The 26,903-nt window shown below is 44.0% G+C and overlaps 1 long non-coding RNA gene across 1 annotated transcript; it reads left to right on the top strand.

Moving 5' to 3' along the window:
* Positions 1-2,673: 2,673 nt before the first annotated feature.
* Positions 2,674-26,108, top strand: LOC115082476. Its single transcript, XR_003854178.1, has 3 exons — positions 2,674-2,828; positions 25,773-25,930; positions 26,032-26,108. It is a non-coding gene; the product is annotated as an uncharacterized LOC115082476 (long non-coding RNA).
* Positions 26,109-26,903: the final 795 nt, after the last annotated feature.

Raw genomic sequence — 26,903 nt, 5'->3', positions numbered from 1 at the left:
TCCACTTTTCACTTGAATCAGACCATGACCTTGCCAACTTTCCATCCCAAACCACACACAAATGACAGCGAGCGGCGCCTTCATACATTGGACTGCAAACATGCACTTGCATATTATAAGAAACGAACTCAGTCTCCCAACAGACATTCACAACTTTTCCTCTCATTCAATCCAAACGCTCCAGAACTTCCTGTTTCTAAATGAACTTTATCATCCTGGATTTCCAACTGCATACGTTTCTGCTACCAAAAACATTCTGAAACATTATCCTCCACACCCAAAGCCCATCAGGTGCGAGCGATGGCTGCCTCCGTCACACATCTTCACAATGTCCCTATCTCAGATATCCGTAAAGCAGCCACTTGGTCATCACTGCACACTTTCACATCTCATTATTGTTTAGACAAACAAGCCAAAGACGATGCAGTGATGGGGCGGATAATCGTAACCAAGAGCACTTCTACTTGAACTTACTTATAGGAACTGTCCCGCCTATTACATAATATTGAGCGTTCAATTACATCTAAATACTCACATAAACTACATGCTCAATACTTCAGCTGGTGACTCCAGACAGCATGGCTAATTCAGCTGCTTATCTATGGGGAAAAAAGTAAGTCTGCTTACCGTAAACGGTGTTTTTCGTAGATAGCAGATGAATTAGCCATGCTGACCTGCCCACCTCCCCGGACAGCTCGGCATTGCATTTCATCTTGCTTTGACACGGACTGAGGAGCCTCGAGGAGGCACGGCTGATATGCAGGGAGGAACACCTCACCAAAAGACTTTGGGTGATCTTAGAGAGCTCCGCCACCTAATGGCACAGAGGACGTACCCAGACAGCAAGGCTAATTCATCTGTTATCTATGGAAAACACCGTTTACGGTAAGCAAACTTGCTTTTCCAAAGAGGTGTAACTTTACAAAAATGAATATGGCACATACTCTGCCAATTAAGAACATTAGATTTGCCATACTGGGTCAGACCAAAAGAATATCATGCCCATTATTCTGTTTCCCATATTGCCCAATCCAGATCACAAGTACCTAGCAGAATCCCAAAAGGTCAATATTCCATGATGCATATTCCAGGATAAGCAGTGGATTTTCCCTAAGTCCATCTTAATAGTTTATGGACTTTTCTTCCAGGAACTTGTCTAAACCTTTTTAAGCCCAGCTACACTAACAGCTTTTACCACATCTTCTGGCAATGAATTCTAGAGTTTAATTATGCGCTGAGTAAAAAACATATTTTCTCCTATTTGTCTTAAATGTATTACTAAGTAACTTCATCGCGTATCCCCTAGTCTTTCACTTTTTGAAAGTGTAAACAACTGATTTGTGTTTACCTATTCCACTCCATTCCTCTTTTTATAAACCTCTATCATATCTTCCCTCAGCTGAAGAGCCCTAACTTTTTTTTACCCTTTCCTCATAAGGGAATAGTTTAATCCCTTTTTATCATTTTGGTCACACTTCTCTGTATCTTTTCTAATTCTATAATCTATATCTAATTCTATATCTTTTTTCTATATCTATATCTAATTCTAATTCTATATCTATATCTAATTCTATATCTATATCTAATATCTAATTCTATATCTATATCTAATTCTATATCTTTTTTGTGATATGATGACCAGAATCGCACACAATACTCGAGGTGCAGTCGCACTGTGGAGCAATACAGAAGTATTTATTTATTTATTTATTGTTAACTTTTATATACCGACATTCCTGTATAAAATACAAATCACACCGGTTTACAATAAAACATAACTTCGCCTGTGAGCATTACATAGAACAATCAACAAATTATACTAAAAAGCATATATTACCTTTGTCAGAAATGTAAAACAATTATAAAGAAGAAATTGTTAACAATAGATAAAAGATAACAAGGGGAATATTTAAAACTAGGGGATGCACGAAGGGGTGCACAAAGAGGAGTGCCCCTTTGTCACGCCCCTATGGCGTGCGGCGCCTGCTGGCTTGGCGCTTTTAATGGATCAGTTCCATAAGCGATGATGTCGGGGGGGGGCGGGTCCTTCAGACCTTTTATTCTTTTCAAATTCATCTCTTCCCAGTTTCAGCGCTGCTTTTTTTCTTTTTTTCAATTTTTTTTGTCTTATGTATGATATTCTCTTTTATTCTCCAATCCTTTTCTAATAATTCTTAGTATTCTATTTGCTTTCTTGGCCACTGTTGCATATTGAGCAGAGGATTTCAACATATCCTCGATGATACCTAGATCCTTTTCCTGGGTGGGGACTCTTATTGTGGAACCTTGCATTATGTAGCTGTATTTTCGGTTGCTCTTCCCTGCGTGCATCACTTTGCCTGAGTATTTTCAAAAATAACTTATACATGTAAGCTCTCTTTGAAAATACATAATAAAATCTGTGTGTATATTGTTTAAAAATTATTCACCTATTGCTTTCCTCAACCTAACTCTACCCACTGGAACACCTACAAAATGCATGAGTAAAAGTAAATGCATGATTGATATATGCATGTAATTTCACTTTTGTAGAGGGTGGGCAATTATGTCCATTTCTGCAAGTAAAACAACATTTTACCCATGGAAATGCTTTTCATTGTTGCTCCTCCCATGTTATAATTTGAAAATGATTTCTTCTGAAGATAAAATTTTTTTTTTTTATTCTTTAGGATAAAGTTAATGGACTCAAGTACGACCCAGAGATTTGCAAAGCCCTAGCACTTTCCTTGTCAGCTGACATGTTAGTTGCTGTGAAGAAAATGGACTTTGACCGTTATAAGTATATAGTGAGGGTAATATTGATTGAGAAGACTGGTCAGGGGATACATGTGAGTAGATAATTCTGGTCACACAGTTTTTGTATGAATAATGAACTGAAAGTTGCATTACAGCATTATAAAATTAATTAGAGAATTGGACCTGCCCAATTAGTCACTTGTAGGTCAGATGGATATATGAACCCTCGTAAATAAGGCTATTTGACATGCAAGATACCACTCTATTACTACTTTTTGTCTTTTCTATAGCAATACTAGATATGCAGTGTATGTAGAGATACAAATAATAGAGAATTCTTGATCTGTGGAATTTACAATCTAGTTAAAATACACAATTAAAACAAATTGAAGCTTTAACACATTTTTTATTATGGTAAATATGTTTTACAAATTGTTATTGTTTGGGGGCTAACAGACCTAGATGGCCCAAATAGTGAAAAATGCTATTGGCTAGTTAGTACTGAGGCAAAGTTAGCTATTCCTTTTATTTGTTTGTTTGTTTGTTTCTGTAGTTCTAACTCTTAGACCTCCATTACTAGAGATGTGAATCGTGTCCTCGATCGTCTTAACGATCGATTTCGGCTGGGAGGGGGAGGGAATCGTATTGTTGCCGTTTGGGTTTTAAAAATATCGTGAAAAATCGTTAAAATCGTGAGCCAACCCCCTAAAACCCACCCCGACCCTTTAAATTAAATCCCCCCCCCCCCCGAACCCCCCCCCCCCCATGCTTTAAATTACCTGGGGATCCAGCGGTGGTCCAGAACGGCGGCGGTCCGGAACGGCCCCCTCAATTGAATCCTTTTGTCTTCAGCTGGCGCCATTTTGCAAAATGGCCGCCGCAAAATGGCGGCGGCCATAGACAAAAACGATTCGACGCAGGAGGTCGTTCCGGACCCCCGCTGGACTTTTGGCAAGTCTTGTGGGGGTCAGGAGGCCCCCCCAAGCTGGCCAAAAGTTTCTGGGAGTCCAGCGGGGTTCAGGAAGCGATTTCTTGCCGCGAATCGTTTTCCGTTCGGAAAATGGCGCCGGCAGGAGATCGACTGCAGGAGGTCGTTCAGCGGCGGTCCGGAACCCCCGCTGAATGACCTCCTGCAGTCGATCTCCTGCCGGCGCCATTTTCCGTACGGAAAACGATTCGCGGCAAGAAATCGCTTCCTGAACCCCGCTGGACTCCCAGAAACTTTTGGCCAGCTTGGGGGGGCCTCCTGACCCCCACAAGACTTGCCAAAAGTCCAGCGGGGGTCCGGAACGATCTCCTGCGTCGAATCGTTTTTGTCTATGGCCGCCGCCATTTTGCGGCGGCCATTTTGCAAAATGGCGCCGGCTGAAGACAAAAGGATTCAATTGAGGGGGCCGTTCCGGACCGCCGCCGTTCTGGACCACCGCTGGATCCCCAGGTAATTTAAAGCATTTGTGGGGGGTTCGGGAGGGTTGGGGATTTAATTTAAAGGGTCGGGGGTGGGTTTTAGGGGGTTTTAGTGTGCCGGTTTTCCTGCCCTCCCCCTTCCCCCGATTTACGATTTTTTAACGATAAATCGGGGGAATTGGTATTGTATCGTGGCCCTAACGATTTTTGACGATTTAAAATATATCGGACGATATTTTAAATCGTCAAAAAACGATTCACATCCCTATCCATTACCAATGCTACAATAGTTCACATTGATGGTATATAAACATGTGATTCTGTTTACTCTAACAGGTCAATTTTCAAAGAAGTTAACATGTAAGCGTAACATACTTTTGTAGCAATTTTCAAAAGCCATTTACTAGTGTAAAGTGCACTTATACTTGTAAAACCTATTAATTCAATGGCATATACTGTAGCAATTTTCAAAAGCCCACTTAAATGAGTAAAGTACATTTACACTTGTAAAACCCAGTTTTAAACATGTAAATGCTTTTGCAAATCAGGCCCTAAGAGATCCAAGAACCCATTTCAGAAGGGTGCTCTAGCCACACCCCAGCATGTTTACAAAGGGAACCTAATTTCTGTCCAGCATTTAATTGTCAGATTTGTATAGAGCTTACTTCTATTGAAACCTTCCATCAAGCTTCCCCCTGTATGAAAGGATATCAGCTTGGTTTTAACTCAGCTGATAAAAGTCCTTTTTGAGTCTCTAGATTCTTGAAGCTCAAATTCCTTAAGTGGAAGGTCACTTTTTATATGGAGCTTAAGCATTCATAGTCAATAAGCTTAAGGCCTTAGTAACTTTATACCAAAAGTCATAATAGGGTGGTGCTTGGCCATCCTCAGTTCCTGCCTAAAGTGATTGGATTTTTACCTTAATCAGTCTGTCGTTCTTCCACTGTGCTTATGTAAGCCACATGCCAAGAACAGTGAATCTGCAATTTACATATATCTGGAGCGGACTAAGACTTATAAAAAGTTCACCCAGCTTTTTGTTTTGTTTGATCTGAACAAATTGGGCATTGCAGTGACAGAGAACACTATTTTTAATTGAGTAATTGGATAATTACATCTGTTTGCAGAATAGAGCCCATTTTTGGTTGGTTTCCCTGCTGTTTGCTTGTTCTCAGAGAACAGAAACAAGCTATCCATTTCATAAGAACATAAGAAATGGAGGGAGTGGAGAGAAGCACTAACCTAATTACACTAACCTACTGGTTAGTGGGCTATAAACCAGGTTTCAAATACCACTGCTACTTCTAGGGACCTTGGGCATATGATTTCATCCTCCATTGCCTCAGGTACAAATTTAGGTTTGGATTAATGAAGCTGCGATATTTTATTGGAGGGGCCAAAGGGGAGCGGTCCTGCAATATTTTGCCCCTCTCTGACAAAATATCATGGCCATATTGCTGTGTTCTTTTGTCTCGCAGAAAAAGTCCATGAGACAAAACAATGTGGAAGGGGGCTGTGGCAAAACGCGATGGCAGAACCCAGTGCATAAGGCTGCCATTGCTTTATAGAGTGATATAGCCCAATACAGCACACCCCTTTAAAGAATCAAAAAAGTCACCAGGGGTCTTATTAGGGCACCACCCCCAGCCATGCCTACCCTGGGACCTCCACATGAGGCAGCCCTTGAAAAGAAAAAAAGGAAAAAAAATGTAGAACATTGCCGTATGACGACGACACCCCCCCCCCCCCCCCCCTCCGGCTACCCTCCTCCTGATGCGCTTATACTTTCTCCGAAATAGTGACTCCCCTCGCCTTTCCTTAAAAATCTAGGCCAATAGGGCCCATCACCCTCCACCTCCAATTGTAAAAAAAATCTTTGGTGACCTAGTGGCCACCTCACCCCAGATTCCTACAGACCATATCTACAAATGTAGAGGACCAAAGGCAGCCCCTAGCCCTGGGCCCGGTTGGTTCCATTTTCCAAAATGATGCCGACCAGTCCTTGCCCCTATTATGTGAGAGGGGCAAGGTTCATGGAACTGGGCCAAAACCGTGTGGCCATGATCCAGTTCCCAGACCTTGACCCTGTCATGTGACAAAGTTAAAGTCTGGTCGGCGCCAGTTTGGAAAATGGTGCTAACTGAGTTAGGATGTGCTCTAGGTCCTCTACATTTGCAGATATGGCAAATTAAAGGTTTAAGGGCGAGGGACTATTTGGCCACCAATGATTTTTTTTTTCAAAGGTTGGGGGTCAGGGGACTGAGGGAGCATCCTACAAGCCGAATGATTTTTATGGAAAGAGGTCACTATTAGGGAGGGGAAATGGGCAGGGGGTCACCATTGCATGCAGCACTGTTCTAAATTCTTTTTTTTTTTTTTTTGTGGAGTTGCCTAAATTGGTGACCCTGGCATGAACAGGGGGGGTGAGGAGGTGTCTAATAAGACCCCTGGCAACTTTTTTGATTATTTTAGGGGGGATGCTGTATTGGGTCACAGGACCCTATTGGTACCTGCATTAAAGTCTCTGTGCTCCAATGGTAGATTTTACATAAGTGTAGATAAAATAATATGGCTGACAGATTTCTAAATCAGCTCTGTTGTTTTATTTACATAGGATTCAGTATGCATGACCCAAGTAGCTTATTGTAATAGGGTTGGGTGTCTGGCTTGATAAGTCTCCCCATAATTTGTGTGCTCACTGGGGACAGGAAAATACCTACACTACCTGAATGTAATCTGCTTTGAAGTGCCTGCAAAGCAGAATATAAATTAAATTAAAAATAAATCTATGCCATACTGAGTCATACCAAAGGTTCATCAATCTCAGCATCCTTTCTCCGATACTGTCCAATCCAGATCACAAATACCTGGATTTCAAAGAATAGGTCTAAATCGTCTTGCTCATAGCCAGGGATAAGCAGTAGCTTTCCCAGGTCTACATGGCTAATGTGTAATGAATGTTTCTCCCAGGAACTTGTCCCTTTTTAAGCCCAGGTACACTAACTGCTTTCACCACATCCTCTGGCAACAAATTCCACAATTTAATTGGGCATTGAGTGAAAAAAATACTTTATCCCAGGACAAGCAGGATGCTAGTCCTCACATATGGGTGACGTCATTGACGGAGCCCTATTGGGGAAAACTTTCTGTCAAAGTTTCTAGAAACTTTTGACTGGCACTTTGAGCCCACTGAGCATGCCCAGCATGCCATGATATTCTCAGCCATGGGGGTCTCCCTTCAGTCTTCATTTTGTCCGCGCTGTTTTTGGCATCGCGGAGCAGGAGGCTGTGTGAGTTTTCTCACATACTTTCTGACTAAAAATCAGATTTCAAAACAATTCTCTCCCATATTGGGGTCTCCCGCGTTACCACTGGCCGGTGAGTAATTTTTGTCTCATTCTCACTCTTTTGAGTAAAATTATTTCTCACAGGACAAGCAGGATGGTAGTCCTCACATATAGGTGACATCACAGGATGGAGCCCAATCACGGAACACTTTTGTCAAAGTTTCTAGAACTTTGATTGGCCCCTACTGGGCATGCCCAGCATGGCACTAACCCTGCAGCCAGCAGGGGCCCCTCTTCAGTCTTCTTTTTTCTGCACAGCAGTAGCTACGCGGTTAAGGAGCTCTGCAAGGATTCCTGACAGGAATTTTCCTCACGGAATAATTTAAAGTTAAATTGCCCCACAGGGGTCCCTCCGTTAACGTTTTTCAGTCCGCGGTACTCCGGTAAGTTTTTACCCATTTTCCATCGATTACCGTCGAGTTTGGCCCTGCCTACTGGCCATCGACCGTACCGCGGCTCGTTTTTTCTGTGGCCATGGCGTCGGGGTTCCGTTGGTGTCCAGACTGTACTCGTACCATGTCCATTACAGACCCGCATAAAGTCTGTGTAATGTGTCTTGGACAAGAGCACGATGTCTTGACCTGCACCAAATGTGCCCTAATGACACCAAAAGGTCCCAAGGTCAGAATGGAGAAGATGGGACTTCTCTTCCATGCTCAAACCCCAACTCCGTCCATTGCATCGACATCATCGGAACCGGCACCGTCAAGGTAGCGCCAGCTTCGTCCACCGACCGGTGACCGCCCGGCGTTGATCACTTCCCGGCCTTCGACACCCTCTTCTCCCCCTCAGGACCGAGGGGATCGTAAGGAGAAACATCGCCATCGGCACCGAAAGTCTTGGACCATCGAGGCATCGAAACCATCGACTTCGCTATCGTCCGAGCTGCCACCAAAGAAACCCCATCCAGAAAAGGCACCGACCTTTTCGGCAACCGGGTCACCGAGGCAATCCTCACCCGGCAGGGCGTCGGGAACTGCGACTCCGCCTTTAACGGTGGTCCCTCCAGCTATACCTCTGCCTCCTTCTTCTGTTCCGAAGCCAGGGCTGCTTGCTCCAGGTCTACGAGAAGAACTGGACCGGATGGTTCAGGAGGCCATCGACAAGGTGATGCATCAACTCCAGGTTCCCCCGGCACCGATATCGGTACCGATAGTGGAACCGAGCACCGACCCAATTCCAGCAGCATTGGCACCACTGCTATCGAGGATGGAAGCACTTATTGCCGTTTTTCCACCGGTGGATCCCGGGTCACCGATGGCTCCGGTGCCCTCCCCGTTGACTTTATTATCGGGAGGAGAAACACCATTCCGCATCCCTCCTTCAGGAGTTCTGCCTCAGCCATCGAGATCGATACGATACCCTCATAGGCACCATCGAGCCATCCCCAAGCACTATCAATACCGAGTGCTTCCATTCGGCCTAGCATCTGCACCACGAGTCTTTACAAAATGCTTCGTCATAGTTGCCACCTTCCTCAGGACTCAGGGTAGACGTGGACACGTTATCTGGACGACTGGTTAATCAGGGCTCCGACTCAGCAATCCGCTTTGTCATCCCTACATCTCACCTTACACATTCTAATTTCACTCGGATTTCTCGTCAATTACAACAAATCCTCCTTAGTCCCATCTCAAACCTTATCGTTCATTGGGGCAGACTTGGACACCTTACAGGCAAAGGCTTTCCTGCCTCAACAACGAGCCCTCACTCTCGTGTCTCTGGTCACATGGCGTCCTCAGTTCAGGTCACACCAATGGCCCGCCTGGCCATGAGAGTCATGCAGTGGACTCTAAGGTCGCAATGGACACAGTCCCTTCAGCCTCTGTTGACCATTGTCCCCGTCACCGACTCACTCCATCTGTCTCTCGCCTGGTGGACAAATCACATCAATCTTCTACAGGGCTTACCCTTTCAGGCGCCAAACCCTCAAATAACTCTAACCACCGATGCTTCCAACTTCGGATGGGGAGCCCATGTGGCCGATCTCCAGACACAAGGTTCTTGGTCTCCAGAGGAAGCCAAGCACCAAATAAATTTCCTGGAGCTTCGAGCAATAAGAAACACTCTCAGAGTATCTCAGGATCGCCTGTCCAATCAAGTCATCCTGATCCAGACGGACAACCAGGTAGCCATGTGGTACATCAACAAGCAGGGAGGGACAGGATCCTACCTTCTGTGACAGGAAGCTGCACAGATATGGACGGAGGCCCTCTCCCACTCAATGTACCTCAGGGCCACCTACTTGCCAGGAGTGGACAACTTGTTGGCAGACAATTTGAGTCGCAATTTCCAACCGTACGAGTGGTCTCTAAACCCCTTAGTAGCAAACTCCATCTTCCTACAATGGGTTTATCCTCAAATAGACCTCTTTGCGTCACCCCAGAATCGCAAAGTCAACAGTTTCTGCTCTCTCACTCGCAGCCACAATTATCCACCAAGAGACGCGTTCTCCCTATCATGGTCAACCACTCTCCTATCTGCATTCCCTCCACTTCCACTTCTCTCGAAGACTCTCGTGAAGTTACGTCAGGACAAGGGAACCATGATCCTGATAGCACTCCACTGGCCCCGCCAAGTGCGGTTTCCAATCCTTCAGGATCTTTCCATTCGCAGGCACATTCCTCTGGGAACAGACCCGCTTCTAATAACTTAGAACGACGGGTGCCTTCGCCACCCCAAACTTCATGCCCTGTTCCTGACAACATGGATGTTGAAAGGTTAATCCTTCAGCTGCTTAACCTTTCTGATCCAGTCTCCCATGTCTTGATTGCTTCACGGAAGCCTTCCACGAGAAAATCGTATTCCTACAAATGGAACAGGTTCACATCATGGTGCTCTTCTCAGGCCCTTGATCCTTTTACCTGTCCCATCCCGAAGTTTCTAGACTACCTCTGGCACTTGTCAGAGTCAGGTCTTCAAACTTCCTCCATAGAATGCATGTCAGTGCGGTAGCCGCCTTCCATAAAGGTATCGGGGATGTCCCTATCTCAGTGCAACCCCTTCTTGAAGGGCTTGCTTCACCTCAAGCCTCCACTGCATCCTCCGGCCCCTTCTTGGGACCTCAACCTGGTTTTGGGTCGGCTCATGAAACTACCATTTGAGCCTCTCCAATCCTGTGAACTTCACTTTCTCACATGGAAAGTGATCTTCCTTTTGGCAATCACTTCGGCTCGCAGAGTTAGTGAGTTACAGGCCCTAGTTACCTATCCGCCTTACACTAAACTTATGCAAGACCGGGCGGTACTTGCACTCACCCTAAATTCTTACCTAAGGTAGTATCAGAGTTTCATCTCAATCAATCCATTATCCCAGGACAAGCAGGATGCTAGTCCTCACACATGGGTGACATCACTACAGAGCCCTATTGCGGGAAAACTTTCTGTCAAAGTTTCTAGAAACTTTTGACTGGCACTGTGAGGCCACTGAGCATGCCCAACATGCCATGATATTCTCTGCCACAGGGGTCTCTCTCTCTAGTCTTCGTTTTTCCGTGCTGCTGAAAGCATCACGTAGCAAGGAGCCCTGTGAGTTTCTCACAGACTTACTGACTAGAAAGTCATTGATTTTTTTCAACATATTTTTCTCCCATATGGGATTTCTCTCACATTTCCACTGGCCAGTGAGAAATCATAGTCTCATTTTTATTTTAAGTAAAAACTCTCTCTCAGAATTTTTCCCCTCTTTTCATCGATGGCTGTCGGGAAAAGATGGCTTCAGGATTTAAAAAATGTCCGGTATGTAATCGGACGATGTCTATAACAGATCCACACCTTGAGAGTGTTCTCTGTTTGGGAGATAAACACGATGTCTCATCCTGCCCCCAATGTGCAGAGATGACTCCCAAAGGAAGAAAACTTCGACAGGAGAAGATGGAACATCTCTTCCACCTTCAGCTTCTTCCTTCTCCTTCAACATCGACGAAATCGTCCCTGGCAGGAGTTTCAAAAAATGTTTTACTGAAAAAACGTCTGGAGGGATCGGGAGATCAAGCATCACCATCGACTTCGACATCGATGAGGTCAGTAGTTGAGCATAGGCCTAAACATCAACATCGACACACACCGACTCTAGCGTCAACCCTCTCCCCGGAGGAACCGACAGCTAAGTGGCAGAAACCTCAGGAAACTGCGATACCAGCGGTGCCGGGGCCTACACCATCATCAATTGAACCTCCACAGGGATCTGTGCAGGTAATATCAATGCCTACACCGCCACCGCATACAGCTGCTCTGACCACACCAGCTGTATCGCAGGAATTGTCTAATTTTATAAGACAAGCGGTGATCCAGGCACTGAAAGAACAGACACCTATTCCGGCGACGATGCCGGTGGCGTCACCGATGCCGGTGTCAACACCGATGTCGGTTCTTGAACCGATGCAGATACCTTCGCCGATGCTGGTGATTCCGCCAACACCGGTTACCATACCGATGTCAACGACTTTGTCGATACCGATGCTGATGTCACTAATTACATCGATGCCGGTACCTAAACTGATGACAACTGCGGTGACATCGATGCGACCACTGAAGTCAACAACACTATCTTCGGTTCTAACAGTCACCATCGATGCCAACCTTGCTTGGGGATCCAGGAGATTCAGAATTGGCACTATATCAGCTGTTAATGAAAAAATGTCATAAACTGCTCGATTCTCTTCCCTCAAATCCACTGGAAGAACAACCTGAGGAACCACCTATTGATGATCCATTACCAGGACCTATAGGGATTCATCGACCACCTGCAACTGCCAAAACCTTTCCTCAAGCCCAAGATCCATATGATACTTGGAGCGATATGCAGACACCTCATCTGAAGCTTTTATTTCTGATCCATCCTCACCAGATCCAAGGAAAAAATCTCCTCCAGAAGATTTCTCATTCACATCTTTCGTACAGGAAATGGCTGACACCATACCATTCACTTTGGTCACAGAGCAAGATACCAGACAGCAAACATTGGAGGTGCTTCAATTTGTAGACCCTCCAAAGCAAGTGGTAGCTATACCAGTTCATGATGTTCTGCTGGATTTGCAACATCGCATTTGGGAACATCCATGCTCAGTGCCAGCTGTTAACAAATGAATGGACAGTACAAATTTGGTGCAGTCTACCTCTGGCTACCAAAAATCACAGCTCCCTCACCAGTCAGTAGTGGTAGAGTCTGCGCAAAAGAAGTCCAAGAGGATTAGACCACATTCCTCAAATCCCCCAGGTAAAGATCACAGATTTTTAGATTCTCTGGGGCGGAAGGTCTATCAAGGGGCCATGTTAAATTCTAGGATATCTTCATATCAACTTTACATGACCCAATATCAAGAAATTTGTGGAAGCAAATGCAAGAATTTATTCCATCTCTTCCATCACAATATCAAGAAGCAGCCCAAGCCATCATCCAAAAAGGACTGGAGACAGGCAAACATGAAGTACGTGCAGCCTATGATGGGTTCGAGACAGCTTCCAGAGTGGCTGCATCAGGGATCAGTGTCAGGCGTTGGGCATGGCTTAAAGCCTCGGACCTCAGGCCTAAAGTCCAGGATAAATTAGTAGATCTCCCATCCCTGGGAGATCACCTCTTTGGATCCAAAGTACAGGATGCAGTTACGAAGTTAAAAGAGCATACGGAAACCCTGAGACAGCTTTCCTCAATCTCACAGGATCCACCTACGCACTCAGTTCGTAGGCCTCAAAGAAAAGATACTAGAAGACCATTCTATAGGCAAAGACGGTACTACCCTCCTACATCTAGAACCAGGTCTTCAGACTACAACATAGGCCTCAGCCCAGACAACCTAGGGTGGCTAGGCCTCAACCAACGCCACAGACAGGACCTGCTGCTGGCTTTTGAAGACACTCCCAGAGAACACAGCCACCTCTCCAATCCTCAGCCACAACTTCTGGTAGGAGGTCGAGTATCCTCTTTTTACAACAATTGGGTTCAAATAACATCAGACCAATGGGTGCTTGCAATAATATCTCGAGGTTACCAACTCAATTTCCTCTCATTTCCAGTAGATTCTCCTCCGAGATCTCTCTCTCTCTCAACGTGAATCACACAATCCAATTGCAAGCAGAATTATCCACCCTACTGAGAGCCAGGGCTGTAGAGCCAGTACCCCGGACTCAGCAGGGCAGAGGATTCTATTCACGGTATTTCCTCATTCCAAAGAAAACCGGAGGCCTACGTCCCATCCTAGACCTCCGAAATCTCAACAAATTTCTGAAGAAAGAAAAGTTCAGGATGGTTTCTCTAGGCACCATGCTTCCACTTCTTCAAACAGGAGATTGGCTTTGTTCTCTGGATCTTCAAGACGCTTACGCTCACATTCCAATATTCTATCCTCATCGCAAGTACCTGCGCTTCATGGTGGGGCATCAACATTTCCAGTACAGAGTACTACCATTTGGATTTGCCTCTGCTCCCAGAGTATTCACCAAATGTCTGGCAGTAATAGCAGCACACTTGTACAAGGAAAGTGTCCATGTATTTCCCTATTTAGACGACTGGCTCATCAGAAGTCAATCTCAACACGGAGCTCTGGCTTCTCTCAGTCGAACAATTACTCTACTTCATTCAATGAGTTTTCTCATCAATTATCAAAAGTCCCATCTCACTCCATCTCACCTACTTCAATTCATTGGAGCAGAATTGAACACCATCCTCTCAAAGGCCTTTCTACCCAAGGATCGGGCAGAGGCACTTTCCCTTTTGGCAAATTCCATTTACTCAACGAAACAAGCAACAGCTCATCAGTTTCTAACCTTGCTAGGCCACATGGCCTCCACAGTTCATGTCACTCCTATGGCAAGGCTAGCCATAAGAGTAACCCAATGGATTTTAAGATCACAATGGACCCAAGCCATTCAACCACTATACTCTCCAATTCAAGTAACCCACCGGCTACGTTCCTCTCTTCTTTGGTGGGTGAACAAGGACATTTTGCCCAAGGGCCTACCCTTCCAACAACCAGTCCCACAAATAACGCTAATTACACCTTGGGTTGGGGAGCTCACATACACAACCTCCAAACCCAAGGTACTTGGACAAGACTCGAAGCAACATTTCAAATCAAATTTCTGGAGCTTCGAGCTATACGTTATGCTCTGCATGCGTTCAAGGACTGCCTTTCATACAAGCCTCTTCGCATCCAAACGGACAACATAGTTGCCATGAGGTACATCAACAAACAAGGAGGTACGGGCTTGTATCTCCTTTGTCAAGAAGCTGCACAGATTTGGGGCTGGGCCCTGAACCACTCAATGTTCCTCCGGGCCACTTATCTGGCAGGCATTCACAATGTAGGAGCGGATCGACTCAGTCGTCACTTCCAACCACACGAATGGTCCCTGGATCCCTCAGTAGTGACCAGGATATTTCAGCGTTGGGGGCAACCAACAATAGATCTCTTTGTGTCACATCTGAATCACAAAGTGGACAAATTCTGTTCTCTACACAAACAGAAGAACCAGCCAGCCAAGGACGCCTTTGCTCGCCCTTGGAACTCAGGCCTTCTATATGCGTATCCTCCAATACCGCTCATAACCAAAACTCTAGTGAAGCTACAACAGGACAGGGGGACCATGATTCTCATAGCTCCGTATTGGCCTCGACAAGTATAGTTTCCCACACTTCTAGACCTCTCAGTCAGGGATCCAATTCGTCTGGGAGTAGCTCCGACTCTCATAACTCAGAATCAGGGTCGGTTGCGCCACCCCAACCTTCAATCCCTATCCCTGTCAGCATGGATGTTGAAAGCTAGATCTTACAACCACTCAATCTCTCAACCAATGTATCTCAAGTGCTTATAGCTTCACGTAAACCTTCAACACGAAAGAACTATTCTTCGAAATGGAAAAGGTTTCCTTTGTGGTGCAGGAAAAAGAATATTGATCCTTTCACCTGCCCCACAACTTCTTTACTAGACTACTTATACCATCTTTCAGACTCTGGTCTCCAGAATTCATCTGTAAGAGTACATTTAAGTGCAATCTCAGCTTACCATAACAAGATGAGAGATGCCCCAATATCCATACAACCTCTTGTCAGCAGGTTTATAAGAGGTTTAACTCAACTTAAACCACCAATTCAGCCGCCAGTCACAGAATGGGACCTGAATCTGGTCTTAACAAGGCTCATGAGTTCTCCTTTTGAACCCATGACTTCCTGTGATCTTAAATTTCTCACATGGAAGACTGTCTTCCTCATAGCCGTAGCCATAGCCATAGTCAGATATTTCACTTCAATATAAAGCCAGCATAGCTCTCTGCTTCAACAGCAGGGAGGAAGTTTGACACTTCACACATATCCAGCATAGTCCTCTGCTTCAACGGCAGGGGGGCAAGACTGATACTTCACTTTCAATACGTAGCCAGCATGGCTCTCTGCTTCAACGACAGGGGAGAATGAAGAAAGGTTGAGCTATATTCAGGCAACAATCAACAAGGACTGAATTACACAGTCTGAGTAAACAGATAAGCATGGGTGTAGCTTGCTTATTGCGGTGGTTAATACCCCTAACTTAATTAAGCTATTTCACTTAGATGCAGTTCCAACACTGCTCTCTACATTAATGGTGGGGGTGGAAGGGAAATAGAATAAAAAAAGGTTACTAAGAGCCAAGATAAACAGATAAGTATGAGAGAGAAATAAAAAGTGCGAAAGCTTGCTGGGCAGACTGGATGGGCCGTTTGGTCTTCTTCTGCTGTCATTTCTATGTATGTTTCTATGTTACATCAGCTAGAAGGGTTAGTGAGTTACAAACACTTGTCACGTACTCACCCTATACAAAATTCCTACATGACAGAGTGGTTCTCCGTACCCATCCAAAATTCCTTCCCAAAGTGGTTACGGATTTCCACTTGAACCAATCCATAGTTTTACCCACATTATTTCCAAGGTCTCAGTCTCACCAAGGGGAACGGGCCTTACATACCTTGGACTGTAAGCATGCACTGGCCTTTTACTTAAACCGCACTGCAGTCCACAGGAAATCCACACAACTCTTTGTATCTTATGATCCAAACAAACCAAGTAAAGCAGTGGGTAAACATACTCTATCCAATTGGCTAGCAGATTGCATACAGTTTTGCTATGAAAAAGCAGGCCTTCCTCTCCAAGGGCGAGTAAAGGCGCATTCAGTAAGAGCAATGTCAACCTCAGTAGCACACTATCGTTCAGTGCCAATTCTTGACATATGTAAAGCAGCAACATGGAGTTCTCTTCACAACTTTGCAGCTCATTACTGTTTGGACAAACAAGGGCAACAAGTTCTTAAAGAACTTGTTTCCAGTTTAACCCCAACTCCTTCTACATCCAATCTACTGTGATCTTCGGCTGCCTCATTTTCACCAACAATACTTCAATGTTGCTTCACTACAAAATGACTCAGCCTATAACTTGCTAATCACCCATATGTGAGGTCTAGCATCCTGTTTGTCCTGGGATAAAGCAAAATTGCTTACCTTGTAATAGGTGTTATCTCAGGACAGCAGGATGTAGTCCTCATGAAACCCACCCGCCACCCCGCGGAGTTGGGTCTTATACCTTTATTATTTTATTTTTGCTAAAGCATATTGCTACATATGAGACTAGAGAGAGACCCCTGTGGCAGAGAATATCATGGCATGCTGGGCATGCTCAGTGGCCTCACAGGGCCAGTCAAAAGTTTCTAGAAACTTTGACAGAAAGATTTCCCGCACTAGAGCTCCATCAGTGACGTCACCCATATGCTGTCCTGGGATAACACCTATTACAAGGTAAGCAATTTTGCTTTATACTACCTACCTTCTTTCCCAGGCCCCATTCCAATCCAGGAGAACAGGCTCTGCATACCCTTGACTGCAAACGGGCTCTAGCGTTCTACCTAGACCGTACAGCTGCCCACAGGAAGAGCACTCAATTATTTGTGTCTTTCCATCCTAACGAATTAGGGCAGCCTGTGGGTAAGCAGACTCTCTCCTCCTGGCTAGCGGACTACATATCCTTTTGCTATCAGAAGCGGGCATTCCACTCCAGGACCGTGTTAAAGCGCACACTGTGAGGTGGTGACTTCAGTAGCACACCTACGATCTGTGCCGCTTCCTGACATTTGCAGGGCTGCCACTTGGAGTTCTCTCCATACTTTTATAGCTCACTATTGCTTAGACAAAGCCGGAAGACAAGATTCCATCTTCTGCCAGTCTGTCTTGCATAACCTATTTACGACGTGACATACCAACACCCTTCCGCCTGCCCGGTGGGGTTCAGGATGCCCTGTACCAAATTCCGCCCCACTTGTTGTGCCTGTTGCATGCCTTTGGCTACATTTGGTGCATGTTCGGACATCCTCAGCTCGGTACTCACCCATATGTGAGGACTACCATCCTGCTTGTCCTGTGAGAAAGCAAAATGTTGCTTACCTGTAACAGGTGTTCTCACAGGACAGCAAGATGTTAGTCCTCACGAAACCTGCCCGCCACCCTGCGGTGTTGGGTTTGTTTTATTATTTTATTTTTCGACACTACCTGTAGCTTTTACATAAGACTGAAGAGGGACCCCTGCTGGCTGCAGGGTTAGTGCCATGCTGGGCATGCCCAGTAGGGGCCAGTCAAAGTTCTAGAAACTTTGACAAAAGTGTTCCGTGATTGGGCTCCATCCTGTGATGTCACCCATATGTGAGGACTAACATCCTGCTGTCTTGTGAGAACACCTATTACAGGTAAGCAACATTTTGCTTTTTCTTCTCATTTTCATCAACGGCTGTCGAGGGAAATATGGCCAGGGGATTTAAAAAATGTCCCAGGTATAATCGGACCATGTCCATTACAGATCCACACCTCGAGTATTTTCTTTGTTTTGGTCAAACACACGATGTAACATCTTGTCCAAAGTGTGCCAAAATGACCGCGAAGGGTCGAAAGGCCTGACAAGAAAAGATGGAACACTTGTTCCATCTACAACTGTTACCTTCTCCATCGACGTCCACTCAATCATCTCCAGCTGGAGTTTCAAAACATCTAATTCTCAAAAAACGTCATCCGGAAGGTTCGGGGGATCGTTCATTGCCGACCCCATCCGTCACATCAAAGTCAGCGGCGGAACATCGACCGAAGCATCGACATCGCCATCCATCGATCCCGGAAGCTCTACTCTCCCCAGAGAAATTGACCGCCAAATGGCATTACCTTCAGGATATTCCGAGGCCTTCGATGCTGAGGCGTTCACCTCCTCTCCATGTACTGACCATCGAACCTCCACAGGGCCCTGTGGAAGGACCGACAACACCTCCACCGCCACACGTGTAGCTGCTCTGCCTGCACTAGCTATCACGGAGGAATTGACCGGATTTATCCGTCAAGCGGTACTGCAAGCATTACAGGATCATCGACCATCGATGCCGATGCCGGTACCAATACCGAAGCCGCTGCCTACCGGTACCAAAGCATCCGCCGACACCGATGCCTTTACCATCGCCGATACCCGGACCAAGACTGGATCCAGTTCCGACAATACTGATGCCAGTGCCTGGGGCCCCAGGAGAACCTGAATTAGCGTTATTTCATCTTCTCATGGATAAATTCGATGCGATCGTATGTGCTCTACCACCAAAATAGATTCCATCCAAACCACATGAAGAAGTCCCTGGACGGACACCGTTTGATGATCCACAGCCAGGACCTTCAGGACTTTTTCGACCACCGCGGTCTTCTCCCACTTCTCCTTGTAGAGAAGACCCATATGATTCCTGGGAGGACAAGCATACGGATACTTCCTCCAAGAGTTTTATGTTTGACCCTTCTCCTCCGGAAGGTAGGAAGAAATCCCCACAAGAGGACTTGTCCTTTACTAATTTTGTTAAGGACATGGCAGACACAATACCATTTAACTTGGTATCTGAAGAGGACACAAGACAGCAAACTTTGTAAGTTCTATAGTTCGTGGACCCTCCAAAAGAGGTCCTGGCCATTAGGGATGTGAATCGTTTTTCAACGATTAAAATTATTGTCCGATAATTTTAATATCGTCTTAAATCGTTATAGAACACAATACAATAGAAATTCTAACAATTTATCGTTAAAAATCGTTAAATCGTGTTAGTGCGCACTTAACTAACTAACTAACTAACTAACAGAAAATGATACAAATTGACACTTTCCAGGTCACTGAAGGTCAGTTAGGAATGAATATGTATTCCTATTGGCTGGCTGCCCTCTTATCTATTGATGTTACCAAGGTTCCCACTGAGGTGATGGTTGGGGGGATGGGAAATGGAACTGGAAACTCACGAACACCAACAGAAAATGATACAAATTGTTGACACTTCCCAGGTCAGTAAAGGTCACTTAGGAATGAATATGTATTCCTATTGGCTGGATGTGCTCTTATCTATTGATGTTACCAAGGTTCCCAGTGAGGTAATGGTTGGGGGGATGTGAAATGGAAACAGTTGGAAGCTTGACAAAAAAAGTGTGACTAGAACTTGTTTCTTTATTATTTTTGTTAGCAGGCACGTGAAATGCTAGTGCATGTTGAATTTGCCAATCACTGTGCATTTTAGAAAGGTGGTCCTGGCTGGAACTACACAGTTCAAATATATTATGTGGTAATTGATTGTTGGTAAGTGTATTTTTTAAGTAGCCACACTGGCTACCAGTATGTTTAATTTTCCTCCTACTTAACTCACTAGCTCAGCTTTATAAGAAGGGCTTCTCTGTTTGTGTGTTGCTTTTGTTTGATGTGTGGAGAGTAGAAACATCAGATCTTTATTCAATCTACTACAGTCATCTATTATATTAACCTACTCAATTTTTTTTAAATGATTTATTATATCACTGAATTAATAATTAATTATTATTAGGTGGTGGTGTCTGACTAGGCTTAGGCTATTAGCCTAGTGTAACTGGTGAGGCTAGTGGCATTTTAGCAGAATTATAATTTATTTTTATTAGTACTGCAGCATTAATATATTCAAGCCTAGGTAGGCAGGCAGTGCACCACTCCAGCAGTCACATCATTGCTTCCTGTGCATTGCATTATGCGCACACATTGATTCCAGCTTGGGGAAAAGGCAGGTCTCCTTTACTGCACACACTGACTCCAGCTTGGGGATAAGGCAGGTCTCTAGAGATGTGAATCTCCATTTGAGCAAAATGGCGGCGCAAAATGGCGCAAAAAAAGCTTCAGTATCATTTGATCAGTGCATGTGAATCACTCTTCCTTGTTATGAGTAAGACCCTGGTGGTGCCCATTTATAAGTTCAGAATTTCTTGTAAATGTAACAGTTTTTGCTGTAGATTTTGTGCTCTATTAGATTCAAGATATAATAAGCTGGTTTTCAGCTCAGCAGTGTTAGAATTCTGCTTTAAAATCAATACTAATGTGACAGACTGGAAACTCATTGTTTGAAAATTCTGTATCTGCATTTGCACTTACAGTTGTGTCTGTCCCTTGTGACATGGAGCCATCTGGTGCCCTACTACATAAAGTTTAAATTGGGCCTTGCGTGATTAGCATAAAGAAAAATAACTTTTAAAGCAATAGGGCTGAGCATGATACCATAATAATGGTGGTATCTCAGTTCTCAGGCAGAGGTAACTTCTGAAGGGATCAGTCATTAGTAGCACAGAGGTCTATATTCAAAAGCATTTAGCTGCATAACTCAGAAGTTATCCAGCTCAATGAAGATTTGGCCACTATACATACGGCTATGGCCGGTGCCATTTTCCGTACAGAAAAATGATTCGCGGCATGAGATCGCTCCCGGACTCCCGCTGGACCCCCAGGGACTTTTGGCCAGCTTGGAGGGGCCTCCTGACCCCCACAAGACTTGCCAAAAGTCCAGCGGGGGTCCGGAACGACCTCCTGCAGTCGAATTCAACATGCACTAGCATTTCACGTACCTGCTAACAAAAATAATAAAGAAACAAGTTCTAGTCACACTTTTTTTGTCAAGCTTCCAACTGTTTCCATTTCACATCCCCCCAACCATTACCTCAGTGGGAACCTTGGTAACATCAATAGATAAGAGCACAGCCAGCCAATAGGAATACATATTCATTCCTAAGTGACCTTTACTGACCTGGGAAGTGTCAACAATTTGTATCATTTTCCGTTGGTGTTCGTGAGTTTCCAGTTCCATTTCCCATCCCCCCAACCATCACCTCAGTGGGAACCTTGGTAACATCAATAGATAAGAGGGCAGCCAGCCAATAGGAATACATATTCATTCCTAACTGACCTTCAGTGACCTGGAAAGTGTCAATTTGTATCATTTTCTGTTAGTGCGCACTAACGGGAGTTAGTGCGCACTAACACGATTTAACGATTTTTAACGATAAATCATTAGAATTTCTATTGTATTGTGTTCTATAACGATTTAAGACGATATTAAAATTATCGGACGATAATTTTAATCGTTGAAAAACGATTCACATCCCTAGTATATAGCTTTGTCTAGAACCAAGAACGAGAAGGTCTCTGTGTGCATTGACCAGGTGTGAAGTTGGATAGGAACCATGGATCGGGTGACTTCACCTGGTAATGGCTCGTCATGGATGGAAGACAATAACAGTGGCGTCAGTATCTGGTTGGTGGGAATTTGTAGGTGATCCACGAGTTGTTTAAGTATAAAGTTACCGCCAGCCCTGGAATCTACCAGCGCTAATGTGTGAAACTCCAGGGTGTCCGAGTTAATAGAGACAGGTAGTGTTTGTGGAGGAGATGGTGCTGTTAGACCTAGGAGGAGTTCTCCAGCGGCTCCTAGGCCTGGGAGTTTTCCGGGCAGAAGGGTACCGTATGGCCCAGTTGGCTGCACTACAAGCAGAGGCGTGATATTTGTCGATGACACTTCTCCTTCACGGATAGATGACTGTGACCCATTTGCATTGGTTCATCCTCAATGATACTGGGTGTAGGAGCAGTCTAGATGGTAGGTGTTGGACGGATGCGAGGAACACCCGATGATACTTTCTTGGCTCCTTTAGCCTCGTGTGATCGCTCACGTATCCTATGATCAATGCGACCAGCGAGGTCAATAAGGGAGTCCAAAGCCTCAGGGAGTTCTCGTGCAGCTAATTCATCCTTGATGCGTGAACTTAACCCTTCAAGGAATATGGCACGCAGACAGTCCAGGTACCAGTGTAATTCTGAGGAAAGAGTCTTGAACTCAATGACATACTTGGTCAGCAACCGGGTACCTTGTTGTAAATGCAGGAGTGTGGATCCAGCGATGGTCTTGCAACTGGGGTCATCAAATACTGACCCGGCAGGTCGTTGAGTATCGGGTCCATCTGTTCCCAAAGGGGTGATGTACAGGCCAAAGCCTTTCTGTCCAGGAGAGACAGGATGAATGTAGTTTTGGCAGTTACATCAGAAAAACATGCAGGTCGTAAGGCAAAGTGCATGTTGCATAGATTCAGAAAACTCCTACAGGACAAGGGGTCACCTGCAAAATGAGGAGGTGCCAACAAGAGCACTGAAGTCCGGAACAGAGACGCATGTGAAGCAGGAGTAGGCTTGTCAGGCATTGAGGCAGAATCCAGCCAATTACTTAACTGGTTTATGGCATTAGCCAAAGTCTCTAATACCTTTTACTGCTTTGTAATATGTTGGGCCAGGCCAGGGATGGCCTGAATCGCCAAGACCTGTGCCAGGTCCAGGACTTGGCAATCTGTAGGGTTTGTGGGCCCCTGGGAATGATGGAACCACCCACAGGGAGGAGCCCTATGAGTCTCACTGTCAGGAGGCAAGGTCTTGGCAGACGTCAGACACACCTGTGGAATAGAGTATTTTATTAGAGTGAGAGAGAGACACTACCCAAGGAGCGGGCAGTGCAGGAGAAGACTGTCTGTGTGATGGGGTATACCCAGAGGGAATACCTCAGTAGTAGCAATCCGGTAATGGTCCGCAGAGCGGGGTACACTGGAGAGTAGAAGTAATCCAAAGAGTCAAAGTACTCACAGCAAGATGCGTTCCAGAAGTAGCCCTGGGATACGGGGTAGAACGATAGTCCAAGGCAGAAGACCCTCCGAGGAGCGGATAGCCAGAGACAAGGAAGGGCCCCTGAGGAGCGGGTACAAAGAGGGTCTCACGCCGAGGTAGAAGCTGGAACAGAAGTCCATAGAGTGTGGTGCGGAATCAGCAATGAGGGAACTCGTTGCCAAGTCGTCAGTGGTCAGGTTCAGTCGGCTTAAGTATCCAGGAGTGGAGACGTCCTAGGGGGACGCCCCTGAGGTTCCTGTCAAGATGTGCTTAAGACTGACCTGTGTTCGCATGCCTATGTGATCCCGGAGGCAAGATGGTGGTCGGCAGCGCCCACACCATCCCAGGGAAGCCAGGCAGGTCGGCGGTAGCTGGCGGAGGCCGCCACTCTCCCCAATGGAGTCAGTGCAGAGAAGAAAGAGGTGAACGTAAGTGGTCGCAGCCTTCTGCAACCGACAGGCGTAACAAGGCTTTTAAGTAGATCTCAGCCCACAGCTCTGTAACATGACCCGCTGCTTTGAGTATTTGCAGCCATTTTGATTTGTATGTGTAAAAGGCATTGTCTCACCACAGGCTTCCTCTATAAAAGTCAGCTTCGCTATTACATGTTCTGCCTGCATAATACATTATGGGATCAGCTAGGGATCTATAAATATTGGTTCATCCTCGGGCGATGGTGCAATTTTTTGAATAACACTTTCATTTTTTTAGTATTTTTTTATTGTATTAATTTACAATTCAAGTAAGACCCAGACCTTTTTATTAACTAGTTGGTGCCTTATTTATTTATAGGTTGGTTTTCCCCCCTTTGTTTGAGAATACAATAGCACAATTGAAGCATTTATAAGATTTTTTTTTTTAGAGTTCTCATAGATATTCTGTGTGTATTTTACAGACATGCTACGATTGCGGATGTTTTATCGTGAATTTATGTATTACAAGTAATATTGATTTAAGACCATACTAGGTCCAAACTCATTAATCAGAGGTAATTCATTGTCTAATCTTTTTTTAAAAAAAAGTTTTATATAGTAATTCAAATAGAAAATCATTTAATTGAAATACATTTAATTAAAAAATCTTTTTTATGTAGTAATTTCAATAGATAATAATTTTACTGAAATACATTGAACTTAAAATTCTTTTTTAAGATTCTAACAAGACTTTCACTTAACTTTCTTCATGACCTATGTAGGTTTTACACTTACTACATTTTAGGCATATGTAGTTGCTCTAGCTCTTGATCTCCTTTACATGTTCTGTATGTCACCATTTTAAATGTTCTTTTATATGTTTGTATATTAATATTATATTGATTTTTTAAGTTGTGTATGTCTTTTTTAATTTTTCTGTATGTGATGTTATTTTACTATAGCCCCTGAGGCAGCCACTAGATGTGTGGCGTAACTCGGCTGAGTCGGGCTTTTTATAAAAACATGTCTCCACTACAATAAATACATTCAGACATCTGGCATCTATTCTTCTGTTTCCTATCATAGATTGCCTTCCTCTTTGCTTCTTGGGTCCATCATTGAGGTAGAAGACTCCATTACTTGAAAGTTTAAAAAAATGTTGGTGTTAGGAGACTCTGTGATCCTATATACTTTGAGAAATCCTGGTATTATTAGACTCTGATCTTATACATTTGGAGAATTTATACTCCAGCTAAATAGCTTGTGGAGAGGAAGTCTGTAAAGTTATGTTTCATTAATACTGTAAGTAGAAGAGTGGGTCATCTTTTGAATATTAATCCATATTTTAAAAAATTGTGAATCTTTGTATTTTTTAAGGAATGTGTTCTTGTGATGTTTGAATACAGTGTTATATACAATAAAAAGAAAAGATAACAAAAAAGATTTTTGGGTTCCTACAATAGTGACATTATGGGGTAGATTTTAAAAAGGTGTGCTCATATTTCGCATAGTTCACATATGCGTGAACTTTGCAAAATACATGCCACCCTTGATGTGTCCACTTAGAGTTTGGGTATTTGTTTTTTTAAAGAAAGGTAGCCAAACTGTGAAAAAAGCTTAGTTTGTGTATTTGTTTATAAAAAGCTAGCCAAATGGTGGAAAGAGCTTAGAGACTGTATATTTGTTCATAAAGTTAGGAAAAGCTTAGAGTTTGAGTATTTATCATAAAAAGCTATTCAAAATTAGAGGAAGGGTTAGGGTTAGTGAATTTGTCTTGAAAAGCTAGTCAAAGAGGTAGTAAAAATTCATAATTTTTAGTAGATTTTGATACAGGTTTTAAATACAAATGGATCATGTATTGCCTATCCTTATTTACATTTTTACTATGGGGTTATCTTATTTAATTTAGAACATTTGCTGCTGTTTGAAATGCACATTACCTCCTGTCGGAGTTTGGAGCCGCTCTGAATGAAATTCAGAAGTTATGCTGCTGTTTGAATGCACACTACCTCTGTAGCTGCTCTGATTTTAAGAAACCTGAGTGCTTAATAATCGTGTGCCTAAGAGGTAATAATGTTTTTGAACTCATTTTTTATTTTCAATTTTTATTTTTTTATCTTTTTAACTTTTCAATTTCCTGTATTAATACGAGTTGTTTTATGTTTAAGTCTGTTTATGAACTCCCATGGAAAGAGCACACCCACTGAACCTGTCATTCATGTTTTGGACATTGTCCTGAATGAGGTACGATTTTACATAATTTTACCACTTCTTTCTAAGATAGTTGCTCTTTTCATACATTATTTGATGTTTTATTTTTTTCTTGTTAGGCTTGAGTGATTGAAAAGCACATCTTAAAAGTAACATTTTGTTGTTTTCAGGTAAAAAATCAATTTTTATATGTGCTCCAATTTTTCCCTCCTCGTTCCCCCCTTCCCCCCCTTTTGTTCAAAACACGTTTGTACCCCCCCCCCCCCGTACCTGTATTTATATGACTATAATTCTCTGTACGTTTAAAAGTCTATGTTAAGTTATTTCTGCATCTGTGTGTTTTTAATTTAAATTATTTATTTTATTTTAGCCCCTGAAGCAGCCCTACAATGGGCGAAACTCAGGCCTAGAGTCGGGCACTCATTTATTTAATAAACACATCTTTTAAGGACTTTCGGCTATTCCTTGTTTTAATTCCTCACTGCTTTTTTAGACCGTCTTCCTCTTTGCTTTTTGGGTCCAACTACATGGACATGCAACACATATAAAGAAACACATTACTAAGATTTCCATTGCAATCTTCTCATTATTTCTTCACAGTTCTGGTTCCCAGGGAGGCACATAGGGCTGTGTAGCAAACCTTTTTTGGTTACATTTTGGTAAGTGTGGGGTTTTTTGTTTTTTTGTTTTTTTTACACATTGTAACTGTAATACTGCTGCCAGAAAAAGATTAAAGGCTCCCAGGAGCTAGGTGTAGTGCACATATGGATCATTAATAACACATGGTGAAGGAGTATATGCCGAAGGACAGAATGCCATTGTACTTACC

The sequence above is a fragment of the Rhinatrema bivittatum genome, unplaced genomic scaffold, assembly GCF_901001135.1.
Source record: "Rhinatrema bivittatum unplaced genomic scaffold, aRhiBiv1.1, whole genome shotgun sequence".
Classification (NCBI taxonomy): Eukaryota; Metazoa; Chordata; class Amphibia; order Gymnophiona; family Rhinatrematidae; genus Rhinatrema; species Rhinatrema bivittatum.
Note: the sequence above shows the minus strand (reverse complement) of the source record. Positions and strands in the feature narration are given on the sequence as shown.